The 13,670-nt window shown below is 49.5% G+C and overlaps 1 protein-coding gene across 1 annotated transcript in view; it reads left to right on the plus strand.

Moving 5' to 3' along the window:
- The window catches only part of RBM19 (RNA binding motif protein 19), a 142,911-nt gene that overhangs the window by 84,595 nt on the left and 44,646 nt on the right, over positions 1 to 13,670 (plus strand). The gene's annotated exons all lie outside the window — the stretch shown is intronic.

Genomic DNA, 13,670 nt, shown 5'->3' on the forward strand with positions numbered 1-13,670 from the left:
GAAATTTCTGGGCAGGAGTTTTCTTTAGAGGGGATGACCTGCCTTTTGCATGTCCTGTTCTTCAAAATTATCTCTCTGTTTCTTCTCCCTCATTCCCCACAACCTTTCTGTGTCTGTCTCTGTCTCTCCTTCCCTCTCTCTCTCTCTGTCTGTCTTTCTTTCTCACCTTTTGCCTTTTCCCAAAAATATTTAGTCTTGGCAGTTTTTTAAGGCATCCCAAGGGCTTCATGTTGCCACCAACTGCCTCTCCTGGGAAAAATAGGGCTGCTTTAGTATATAACACCTGACCACATAGGGCTTGCAGACTCAGCATAAGAGCTGGGTCTTGAACTCTTGCATCTCTGGACTCTTAGTGGATCCAGAATTTCTCCAATGGTGTGGGGCATCTGAGGGTACCTGCCAGGGAGCTTCATTTGCCCAGTAAGCACATACTTTTATGTAGATTTTGGGTCACTGGGGAGGGGCTGATGGGAATCCAGAGGGGTAAAGTACCCCGAGCCGCTCCTTGGAGCCACCCCGGGGCTCAGCACAGGCCCCACTTCCCATAACTCTCAGTCCTCTCCCTCTCCCTGTGCCTCCAGCTCTCATTCAGAATCCACTCAGCTCCAGGGCCTTCTCTGGTTCTTTTCAGTACTGAGCAGGCTGTGCAAGTCGTTCATCTTGAGATTCCTTTTACTATGAGCCTAGAGCTCCTTTCAAATAAAATATGCTGGTTCTTTACCTTGGAGGAGGAAGAGTTTGCTAGAACACAGAATTCTGGTGATTTAGGTTCATACTTTAAGGTTTACAGAGACTTAAACTCCCATGAAGGTGCCCAGGCCATTCCTTCACTTCACACAGGGTGCCAGTGACTTGCTCAAGGTCACTGAGCCCCATGGGCCAGGTTTGGGACAACTTTCAATGGCCGGTTGAGACAGAGAACCATGCCCTCCTTAAGACACCTGGTGCCTGTCCTGTGCAAGAGGAATGGGGTTCTCTTTCACCCCAAGCCATGAGGCCCCAGCACCTGTCTCCCCTGTACACCTGCCCCTCACTGTCTCCTCATCCTAGCTGCCAGAGCCCTTCTCCCCTTAGAGGGGAGAGCACATAAGCTGACAGATCTGAGACAGAACTCCCAGAGAACAGGGGCCATCAGGACTCTGTGACCAGTCCATGGGGGCCTGGAGGATTTGAGGACAGAAGCTCCGTTATGAGAGGGCCCAGCTGCACCGCATAGCCAGCAGCATAGTCAGTGATGGTCAGGGCATGTGTGCACCCCCAACGGGTGGAGGGCATGTGGGTCGTCTCTGCAGGAAGGCTTTGCTTCTATCCCACAGAATAACTGGGCCTCCGGAAGAGACACTACCAGGCCTCAGTTCTTTCCAAGAGTTGGTGTTGCAAGGAAGCAACATGTGGTTTTTAGAAGGAAGGATTTTGTCCAGCTTGTGAAAGAGACCTTCTCTCAAGTCAGGGAGCCAGGACAGTTGTTCACACCCATCCTCCAAACCATTAGTTAGCAGAGAAGGCAGCATTTTGCCTTCCTGTCCCGGCCATAGTTTCGTCTTCCATGCAATGGGCCCTTGAGGGAAAGAGGGAGGCTGCCAGGCCAGGGTTTTTATTAATATAAGCTGTCACTTTAAAGAAAGACACTCTAGGCTCTGGATGCAAAAGGGAGGTAACTGGTGGCCAGAGGAAGACACCGTTTGGTGTAGACGTCCCTGCCGTTTTTCTAATTCACTTGGTTCCTCCCCAAAAAGTAGAGAAGTCAGGCATTCCCACCTGGGTCCTGGAAAAACTGTTTTCACTCTTCCATCTCCCCAGCCGTGGGCCTCCTCTGGCTGTGGGAACTTAGATTATTTTTTGGAGGTAGAGACACCAAGCCACACGACACTTGACCTCCTTCTTCCCTTCCCATGACAGATCGTTAAATTATTCCAGGGGAGCCAGAGCTCTGAGGCTAAATTACTACAACGGCCGTATCATGGCAACTGTACCTGTCTGTGGTTCTGCAGCTGCAGCTACCGAGAAACTCGCTCGAGAAAAGTCATTATCGGAGCTGGGTGGGGAATCCAAGACAGTGCGTGTTCCAGAACTCCCTCCTGCCTCCTCAGACCTATTAGAGCAGTGCCCCAGTTGAGGCAAGCCTTGCGTGTATAAGGAAGCAAATTGAGGGGATGATGGTGTTCAGGATGTGATGTGGGTACTGATGTTCACAGCCCAGAACTCACCAGCGTTTGCAAACCAAGGGACATTTGATGACAGCAGTGTTTTTAGGAAGGGGGCAAGGCAGAGAGAGGCTCTTTCTTTCTACGTTCCTGGTGTTTGCCCTCATTTATTCATTTCTTGAATTATTGAGTACATGAGAAGGCCGTGGGAGATGTGTTGTTGGCCAAGACCAGTGAGACCCCTGCAGTCATGGAGCTGATATACAGGTGGGGAAATGGGACAGTAAATCAGGGGCGTCAGAGAGTGGTCACGCAACGCAGGCTTGTTACAGGGCGATGGGGTTGAGGGAGCCTGGGAGTGTAGCTCGGTGGGCCGGGAAGGTTTCCTTGGAAAGGTGTCTTTGACCTGAGGCTTGCAGAGGCCAAGGCAGGGGGAGTGTCAGGTGTCCCAGCCCTGAGTAAGTAGGGCTGTAGCCCAGAGTCTCGCCGTTCACAGCTGCGACATCACCCTGTTCCCCTGAAACTGAAGCCACTTGAAAGATGACCCTGATGCAGAAAAATGTTTACGACAAGGCTCACAGAACAAGAGCTGTCGTACCTGTCAGGATCTCAGCTAGAAACAGAATTCATGTCGCTGTGTTCAGTACTTACCGAATGGATCTTTACAGATGCGGGCAGGATCGTGGAACCTATGAGGAACCAGTGAGGGGTAGGGGATGCACACAGCGTGCCCAGAGACCAACCACAGCAAACAGAATCTGTCACCTCAGGGGGTGTCAGAGCGGATAAAAAGACAGGATTTCCCATTTAATTTGAATTTTAGATAAAATTTTTTTAAGTTTTTTTTGGTATAAGTATGTCGCATACAGTACTTAGATGTACATGCAATAAGTATTGGTTCTTTTTCTGGAATTTATACTTAAGTGGGCCTTCTTCATTTTATCTGGTGGCCTTCATCACCACCCCTGGGACCAGAGTGACAGGCTTGGGGGAGACAGTCAGAACCACCACTGAGCACAGAGGAAGGGCTGCCTGTGAAACTGTCATTTTGGAGGGCAGAGCTGCTGCCAGAGAAGGGGCTTCTAAGCAAGAAGACACCAGGAGGAAATGCCTCAGCCCCTCTCTGCTCACCCTCCACCTGCCCACCAGGAGTCATAGTACTGCCCTCCGTTGGGCATCTGGGAAAAGGGCAAATGGAGCCGTGTACAAGCTGGGGTGGAGGAGGGCAGTATTTGTGCCAGGAGACTTAGGCTAAGGAGGGTTCCTGCAATGGAATGCTGGATGGAGCCCGAGCTCCCCGGCAGCCTGGGGAGGAAGGGAAGCAAGTGATTCTCCTGGGCATTATGGATAGGGGGATCAAGGCAGAAGAGTGTTTTCTATGCACTAAGCTCTTAGGAGGAAGGAATGGGCAAGCCATCCAGCCATGGTGGGTGGGGCCAGTGTTTGAGGTGTCAGTGGGTTTTCTTTTTCCCCTTAAAAAAAGAAAAATCCACATATATATAAAATGTATGTATGATCATTTTTACAGAAAAGAGTACAGAAAAATGCTAAACGTCTATCTTGTTTGTTCTCTCCAAACCAGAAGACCTTAGGTACAGATGACCCCAGGGAGCTGGGACAGCAGGACAGGGAAGGGACAGGTCCATACATAAGTGTGTCATTGCAGCCACTGCAATGAACATAACATGCAAGAAATGTACGGAATGTGGTCCAGAATTGCCCACTGGTGTCCTGTGCCCTGGTGGACCCCACAGAGCACTGCCCCAGGCTTTCACTTTCCTTCCCCATGGATTGAGCAAACTCCCAGGGCAGGATGGGTAGCCAGGAGGGCCAGAATACTGGCAGGGACGAGGAAGCCAAGTGCTCACAGGACCATCCACCGCAGCTGCAGCCACACTGCAAGACGGCAGAGATGGGACACACTGTCTAGTTCTTAGTTCTGCCTTCCACAGGCAGCCCCTGCAGTCACTCCAGAACTATTTCTCTGTGGGCCACTCACTCGCATGTGTGGACACACAACAGATACACATGCATAGACACATACGTGCGTCTCCTCCCCCAATATCACCCTCTCACCCGCCTTTTCTTTTTCAATTCTTTGGCTCCTGGCTTTTTTTCTTTTCACTCAGTCGCATGCCTTGGCTGTGGTGCAGTTTAGGGAGCAGTTTTCTAATGTGCCTCCGCATAGGTGAGCTTGGGCGGCTCTCCTGACATCCCCGTGCTATGGGACGTTTGCTGAGTGAGGGTGAGTGTATGTATGTGTGTGTCAGGGAGAATGGATGCACCCTCTTCCTTCTGGGCCCCATGTCTTGCCACTCTCAGGGCAGAGTGTTAAGGTAGCTTGTCCCTTCTCCTAGTCACTTGCACAAAAGAGCCAGTGTGGGGGCTGCGATGGCCAATGCCAGGTTCAGCTGTCTGCAGTGGCAGGATCCCTGAAAACTTATCCGTCATTAAGGCCCCTTCAGATAAATGACACATGGGGAGGCAGAGGTAGAGAGGCCTAATGAGGCTTTGTGCTAACCTCCCTAATTACCAGTTGACTTGATTTTCTCACTGCTTCTGCTAAGTGCCCCCTGTAAGTGCCTGATGAAGGAAAACAAATAACTCAGGGAGTGAGGAGGTCAAGACACCTGGTGTTTAGGGTGACATGATGAGCACATAGTGGCAGAGAGGGGCCCTGGGCTGGGGATACAGTGGTGGTGTGATGCCTAGGGAAGGAGTGAAGTGTGGATGGGGAAGAGATCAGTTGAGAACAAGGGTCGTCGAAGTTTCTGTAAAGGGCCAGAGAGTAAATATCCTAGCTTTATGGGCCATGTGATTTCTGTCTCAAGATCTTCACCTCTGCCGTAGCTTGAAAGCAGCCGTAGACGAGACGTAAGAGAATAAGCATAGCTGTGTTCTAGTAAAATTATATTTACCCCCAAATATTTAGTAGACCAGATTCGGCCAGTAGGCCCCGGTTTATTGAGTCCTTGTCTAAAAGAAGCAGTCATTTTTTTCCTTTTTTTTCCTCTGTATCATTTAAAATGGGAATTGCTATCCCAGTGCTGAGGGACATTAGAGAGCAGGAGCTGGGCTTCACTCACCCATCTGTTCTGAACGTAGTAGGTGCCTGCACATAGTAGGTGATTTGTAACTGAGTGAGGAACCAAGCCCAACTTGGATCCTGAAGACCAGTCTACATGAGCTCTCATCCTGGGGCTGCTGTTCTTGGAGCTACTGTCCTTTTGCATTTCTCTTGCTTTCGTTGCTGCCTGCTTGTAGCCGTCCTGATCCTCCCTTCAGCTCTTCGTTTAGAAGAGCTGTTTAAACAGGGCTGTTTTAGTCAGGATGGACTAGACACATTGCAGTAACAACTTAGCCTCAAACCTTAGTAGCTTACCCTAGCTACAGCATATGGACACGTCCAGGAGGTTCTGCTCCACATAGTCACTCAGGCCCCCACGTTTCACCATGGTCGGGGAGGAGACAGCTGCAGCACCACACTCAGGCATCTGCTCACACCTCACAAGCCAGACCTGGCCACAGGGCTCCCCCTAACTCCACCTCCCATTAGGGTCTGGGAGGGGGAGTGGGAGCCATAGATACTTGGTAAGCAGGTAATGCTTCTTCTACGGTAACGAGCCCCACCCCCAATGTACTGTCAGTAAAAGTTCCTGGGACGGCACAGTTCCAACCTGTGGATCTTTGTGGTTCACAGTCACCAGTGGTCACTGGTGTATCAGAGGAGGGCCTCTCCCCAAAGGAAACCTTGTTTCAAGTAAAATCACCTCCAGACCCTAGAGAAGATTCCCTGTTTTGATTTGGGGAGAGTGAGACAGGCCAAGCATCCTTGTGGCTGCAGGGGCAGCCCGCTAGGGCATGGGGCCTTGGTCTGTGGGCTCCAAGTGCCATCTCTGTGGCTTGACATTTTGCATGTAGGCAAGGGCAAGCACCTTCCCTTTCCTCATGTATAAAGTGGGATCTCAGCTCACTGTAGCTTTAACCTCCTGGGCTCAAGCATTCCTCCTACCTTAGCCCCTCCAGTATCTGGGAACACAGGCGCACACCAACACGCCCAGATAATTTTTATATTTTTGGTATAGATGGGGTTTCACCGTGTTGCCCAGGCTGGTCTTGAACTCCTGAGCCCAAATGATCCTCCCACCTCAGCCTCCCAAAATGCTGGGATTGCAAACATAAGCCACCATGCCCAGCCCCATTTTACTTCTTCCTGAATACTCACTATGGGCCCAGCTCTATGTTCATTGCCATAGATTTATTATCTCTTTTAAGCCTTAACACAACTCTGTTGAACATGGAGACCAGTGTCCCCATTTCACATATGGACAAGCCAAGACCAAGTGGAGGAGAGAGGCTCATAAGCACTGGAGACAGCTGGACTCCCAGGCTCACACTGGTGACCCCCACCTCCCAGCTCTAGACTTCCCTTCTTCCCAGTATGGGTGGGGGCCACTCCTAGCATGAGTTACAGATTCTACCCAGCAGTTACTGGAGCAACCCCCCACCCAGGTATAGAAACATCTGATCCAGACAGAATTTCTGTTTAATGGGGACTCGAATCCAGCCAGAGAATCCTAGTCTGGTTTTAATTATCTCCCACCTTGCCCCGTGAGGGTGTGAAAGCCTTTGATTATTTTTCCTCTAACAATAATTCCCCACCCCACACCCACCCCGAGGCACACGTCACCACAGGCCTGCTGGAATAGTCGCTGTGAAAAAGCTGTGGCCACACTTCTGCATCTTCCAAATGGAATAGAGGAGGAGGAAGTGAGGACGGGAGAGGCGTGGCCGAGATTCACACAAACAGCCCCTCTCCTGTGCGTGCACAGAGGCAGCCGGGAGATGAAGCACGTCCTGGGCTTTGTGCATCGCCAGAGACACAATCATTGACTTTTCCCTCTGTGCAAACTTTGCAAATGATGCTCTTTAATGCACTTGTGAGATAAACAGTGGCTATTGCAAGGGGCCTCCTGGCCATTGATTTTTCTCTTCTTTCTCTTCACTTCTGCTTCAGGCTCCTTGGTTTTGCTACACCCCAAATCCTATCTGATCCTAATTGGGTTTCTTATCAAGAAAAGAGCGTCCCACCTACATACACCAAGAAGTCCAAGGGTGGTCCCCACTTGGGCTGTCACATTTGCGTGCTCTGACTCACATGTTCTGCCTTTTCCTATTGCCACCAGGAATCAGCCTTCCAGAGTCCATTCCTCTTGGTCCTGGACTCCAGGACACGCATAGACCAGATTAGACCTCTTGGGCTCTCAGCTTCTGACTGACCATCCAATTCTAAACTTTTGTAATTGAATCGAGTTATTTGTTGGTTTATTTGGCCTCAAACAAATGGTCCGCCTTGCAGATTCATTTCAACCCTTCCCTGCATCTTAAAATTCACCAGTCATCCTGAGCTTGGGGTATTTTATTGTTGTTTTATTTCCCAGACTTTTAAAAATAATGTTTGTCCCAGCAGGGTGAGTTGCTCTCCTCCCCATGAGCGCTGGCAGGCTCTGCGGCATGAATCACTGGCTCCTGTGCTCTCTGTCCCCTGACACGTCCCTGGGAGGCCTCCAACACTTTCTGTCCAACGGCCGCACCGTGGCTTTGCCGCTTGCATCTTCTCTGCAGAGGCGTCTTGGCTGTCCTCTCCTGGTTGACAGTAGACCTGGCTTTCTTGAGAAGCTCAGATGTTGAAGCTACTCAGTTACCTGAAGTACACCCCAATCTGTACCCCGCTGGTCTGGAAAAGTGGTCTCCTAACGGCTGTGACCTCTTAGTCTAGGACTTCCCAGGGAGACTCAGTGACCATGCCCGCTCCCTCTTTCCAGCCGTTGAGCAGGGCCATTTGGATGCTTGGGCCTTTTGCCAAGGGGATGGGTAGCATCTGAACTGGGCTTTCTAACATCATGGGGGTTCTGGAGTGTTCCTTCTCATGGCAGGTGTCAGAAGCCTCTAGAATGCAAGCTCTTCAGAAGCCTTCCTCCCAATCCATCATCATCTCCTCAACCTCTTTTTCCACTTCTGCCATCATTTCCCAGTGGCTGGCAGGCTCCAGCTAGAATGTAAGAACTGAGTTCAAGGGCTGAAGTTGGTTACTGTCCCCAGAGTGGGACACAGTGTGCCACAGCAAATCCACAGTCAGACAGACCCAGACCCAAGTCCTGTGACCTGAGATAAGACCTCCCCTCGAGGTCTCACATGCGTCGTGGGAGGCCTGCCGCCCAGCAGGTCGGCTGTGGGCCTGAAGGGAGGCAGTGCATGTAGAGCGTTGGGCATGGCCGCGGCAGCTGCTCGGCAAGTGCCGCTTCCTCCCACTCACCGTTTCTTATTTTAGGTATTGAGAGTCTGATCATGAGAGGGGCCAGAAATCAGAAAAGCTACGAAAAGACAAGCATCCATTAATAACTCCATCCATCAGCACGCCACAGACACTTTTTACTGGGCAGCTACTGCGTGCCACGTGCTGTCGGAACGGTTCTGGGTGCCGGCCATTCAGTAGTCCAGCAAGGAAGAGCAACCATAAACAAATAGAGGGGAAAAAATGCACAGTAGAATGCAAAGTCCCGTAACATCGAGGGGACAAATGAAGCAGGGTGACAGCAAATGCTAGTCGTGTGCAGACAAGTGTCCTGGGTCAGAGCACCTTTGAGGTGGCAACCTCCACCTTGCTGCTGTTCTCTGTTGCTTAAGTTTATCAGGGCAATGACTGGGTTTCTAGGCTCATCTGTTTGTCTCTGTGCTAAGCAGATCTCCAGGGTGATGGTGAGATGTCTGGCTCTTGGCTCTCTGGTGCATAGCATTCCCCACTTAGTCCAGACACGTGTAATTCAGCTCATCACCCGCACAATGCATCTCAATTTCTCCCATCACTGAAAAATGAGGGGTTTCCCCAGTAAGTGACTTTGCCACCTTATACCTTTAAGTATCAACCCTCTGAAAATGCTGACCATTCAGTGGAAATCTTCGTAAAATACACAGTGCCTTTTCTAACCAGTGCAAGGAATCCTGAGCCCAGGCCACAGTCTGGGGACACTGGTCAGATCTGTTGAGGTGTGTCTGCTGTTTGCCCCTGTCCTAAATAGCCCTAGGCTGCTGTGCTTTCTCAGTGGTTCTAATATGATGTTTTGATACTTTTTGTGTAACCAAGGGGTCAAAAAACTAAAGTCCACGTCCCCGTCGTCCGTTTTTATAAATAAAGTTTCATTGGCATGCAGCCACACCCACTCATTTACATATCATCAGGGGCTGCTTTTGCGCTACAGGGCAGAGTAGAGTAGTCGCAAAGCTAAAATGATTGACTGTCTGACTCTATAGAAAAAATGTGTGTATCCCTGGTCTAATTCGTGGCTGCTAGTTGTCACTTCTCGAAGCCTTTTGGGAACCTGCCAGTATTAATCCCAGTGCCCTTTTCAACTCCTCTGGGATGAGAAATTAAATAAACAAGTTTGTTTGTAAAACAAAAGTAAATAGGCTTTCAGTGGGTGGGCCATGGGGCAGGGCCAAGGGCTTTCCCACAGGTGACAGGCAGAAGCTTAGTATGTGGGTTTCAGGCATCATTTTGTTTGCCAGGGACTCTTTTCTTTATTTGGCTTCTCTGGAGTCTTGAGGAGTGGGTGACAACATCTCCTTGTGCAGGCTGTAGTAGTCATGTGGCCTTAACAGCATGTGACTTGCTTTGCTGTAAGCTCCTTGTTCCCTAAGTCTCTGTGCTGGCCCCTAAATGGTGGCATTGCCTCACATTCCATTTGTGCCCCGCAAGAGGACTCTGGTTCCCTGAACCATATGCATGGGCCTCCTGCTGCCATTGGAGGGCCCCTGTCATAGAGATGCCCTCAGGAAACCATGTAGATGTGGATGTTGAGGTGTGTCACCTTGTGCTTCTCAGGGAGGTCAGCACCCTGATAGTCCCAAACGGCTATGTCGCGAATCTCAAATCTCTCTGAGATATCTTCCTCTTGACCAGTAAGCAGGAGCCGGTGTTGGTGACTATGCGCTGCTGCTTGGTGTTGTTACTGCGGAGACAATACATGGAGAGTTTTCTAATTTCCTAAGGACGGGAACTTTCTACCTACAGAACCCTGCAAGCTCAGTGGAAGTTCTTCCTGTATTTGTTGCTCTACTTTTCCATTGACAGCCCCCTTATTCTCATCACCTGCTCTCCTCGTTCCCTAGGCAGGAGAATCCAGGTCATTGGAAGATTCTTGCCTTAGCTCGAGGAGTCAAAACAGACTGGGAGAGCAGCACAGTGCAGGGCTGGTGCAAGGCAACCCAAGGCCATCTGTATTCATGCTCTGCAGACCACATTAGGGTTCTGAGCACTGAAATGGATCTGAGCCAAATCAGTGTAGGTAGGAGTCATGGCAGGGGAAGGAGTGGGCACAGTGTGGAGATAGCAGGTGCTGAGAAGTTGAGCGGCCACCCTGAATCCAGCCTTTTCAGGAGGCGTGGCTGGCAGCAGGCAGCAGGCGGCGGGAGTGGGGGTGAGCCAGCGACACAGTGTGTCTCCCTGCTTGCCATCGCCTGCTCACTCTGAAACAGTAGGTCGAGCCCCCTGCTGTGTTTTACAAGGGAGCTCACCCCATCTTCTCCTGCTGCCTCGTCACTAACTTGGTTTCCACCCTCAGCCTTCCAGGATCCTGAGACTTCATCTTCATAGCAACCTCAGGGCTAGTTAAATCCAGTACCAGAGGTTTCTAGATTTGGTGTTGACGTGGAGCAGCCCTGGGGGCCCAGTAGTTCACCCTTAGTGGCTTTTATTAGAGTGGCAGCAGAAATGGACAAAACAAAGGGTATCAAGTTATGCACAATGTTCACCACAGCTAGTGACTTCCTGGGTTCTCTCCATCTCCTCTTGGAGTTTCTGGAGTTACCGTGGAGATAATGGCAAAAAGCAAGATATGCAGCTGATTAATTCTTGAACCATTCTTAAGCTAACAAGTGAGCGGCTGGGTTTTTTCTGTTTTTGTTTTTGTTTTTCCTCTTTAATTTTTGTCCTTCCTCTTTTCAGACATTTCTTGTACTGAGGATGACGACACCAAAGGGTGTTAAAGTGGTTCTGAATGTCCACCTCTGGCTGGCCACATTTTAGTAACGATTTCATTAGCCTGAATTATCCACTTTATTTTCTTGTAATGGGATTAGCTGTACTTGAGGCAGCTGAAGACCAGAGGGAGAGAAAGTAGGGGAGAGAGTCCGCTGTGTGTTTCATTCAGGCAGAGGGTGGAACTGACCAGAATGCAGTACCGCAGGCCAGAAATCATGCCTCCATCCTCTCCTGAGAGGAGGAGCGTGCACAGCTGTCCCAAGAGCTTGCTCCGCCCAAGGGATGGCAGAGGTACCTGGGTCTGGCTGAGAGATACCTTCTGGGGCACAATTTCTTCTGATTATGTTGTAAAGCTAGTAGGACATGTGGATAAGAGGGAGATCTGCTGCTCTTTCAGAGCTCCATGAATCACAGAATCACATCTGGCCTCTTCTGCTTAGGCCCCTTTGCCATCTTAGCTCTTTGCTGGGCACTCCTGATGTTCACTAGGAAGGGTTGGACTCACTCAGCCAGCTCCTTGCTTTGAACACCAAAACACCGTAAGGGCTTAGGAGGGGTCACCTACTTGGCACCAATACAGATCCTTTTCACAGACAAGTGCATTACTCACAACAGCTCCCATTTCTTCAGTTCCTGATACATGCCAGGAACCAACAACATTGTGTGTTGGTTGGAGCCCATTTTATAGATGACAAAACTGAGCCTCAGAAAGGTGGTGACAGGTGCCGGGCTGGGATCTGAACCAAAGTCTGGCCCCACAATTAGGTTCTTTTGGTGATGCTTGATACTGTGACTTGGCCACTCGCTATCAGAGCTAGACTTCCTCTGCAGAAGCTCCCTACTGTATACAGTCCCTGGTAAGTTAGAAGTGTTACCTGAATGTTAGTTAAAGACCAAGGCCTTGTGCCTTAATGTGTATGCTCAGCCCTTCTGAAATGACTGCCTTCTTTTCCTCTCCCACATCATACCTCCCAGCTGTGTTCCGTGGAATACCAGTGTCCTGAGAGACGCTAATAGCTTTCCTTGTTTGGGAATTTGAGAAACACTATGTCTTTTTCTTTCTCAGAGAAATCCTCCATGTACCTAACATATTAAAGGCACTGACAAGGTCTGCAGCAGAAAAGCTTGCTGAACTCTGTAAACAAACAGATGTCTTCCAAACTTACCAAATCCCAGAAGACTTTACACACAGAATACCTATTAATATCTTTCAGGACAAGTTCAAGAAACACTGTTTTTAGAAAGTTATCTCTGATTTTTAAAACTCTATTTTTATGAAATTCTCTGCCCGAGGACTATTCAGGTTCAGCAGACAGTGTTCCCCCTTCAATTGCTTCTAAACTCCATGCACACATCTACCCTGTCTACTGGGAGGCGACAGGTGAGGAGAGCATAGGCTTTGGGGTTTCATCAGGCCTTGGTGTGAGACCTGGCTCACCATCTAATCGCTTTGTACATTTTGATAAATACCTTAAGCAGCCAGAGACTCATTTTTCCTGTATGTAAAATGGGCACACAGCTGCCTCACAGGGTTACTGAGGATGCATAAGAGTAACAAATGGACTGTATTTAGCACAATGCCTGGCCTGTTGTGTGCTCTCAAATAAAGGGTGTGACTACAGAAGGTGCCTGTGATGGAGCAGGAGAAAAAATACTAGAATGTCCATTTCTACTTAGGTTTTATTTCGTCCTTCTAAATTTCCTATTTGTTTATTTATTTATTGAGACAGAGTCTCACTCTCGACCAGGCTAGAGTGCAGTGGTGCAGTCTTGGCTCACTGCAACCTCTGTCTCCAGGTTCAAGCAATTCTCCTGCCTCAGCCTCCCCACTAGCTGGGCTGTTTACAGGTGCGCGCCACCACACCTGGCTAATTTTTGTTTTGTGTTTTTAGTAGAAATGGGGCTTCACCATGTTGACCAGGGTAGTCTAGTACTCCTAACCCCAAGTTACTCACCCACCTCAGGCTCCCTAAGTGCTAGGATTACAGGCATGAGTCCCCGTAGCTGGCCTTCAATTTCCTAATTTTTACTTAAAGATCTACATAGAGAATGAAGTAGCAGTACATGCACATACCATTTATCAGTTTTAAACTGTACATATATTGGGGATGCATGCTGAAAACTTGCTGAGAATGTGCACCAACCCTGGGCTGGAGGGGGTTGAAAACCACTGGCTTAAAATCTGCGCCCCCTGGAGGCCAGAGCACATCAGGTCCACTATTCTTTCCCAGTCCAGAGTTTGGTGCCTGCACACAGGATATGCTTGGGAAATATTTGCCTGGTGATTGCAGGATCCATAGTATCTGAATGACGAGTCCCGTGAAAATTCCTATCAAGCTTCAAATTGTGGTTTGAGTGCTGGAGATTGGTGAGGGATGATTCATTCATTAAGTGTAGCCACAAATGTGTTCACATCTGAGGTAGATGCTGTGCAGCAAATTGCCATGGCAAGACCCTCTCTGTCCCCAAAGAGCTTAGAATCCTTG

The sequence above is a fragment of the Rhinopithecus roxellana genome, chromosome 10 (assembly GCF_007565055.1).
Source record: "Rhinopithecus roxellana isolate Shanxi Qingling chromosome 10, ASM756505v1, whole genome shotgun sequence".
Lineage (NCBI taxonomy): Eukaryota > Metazoa > Chordata > Mammalia > Primates > Cercopithecidae > Rhinopithecus > Rhinopithecus roxellana.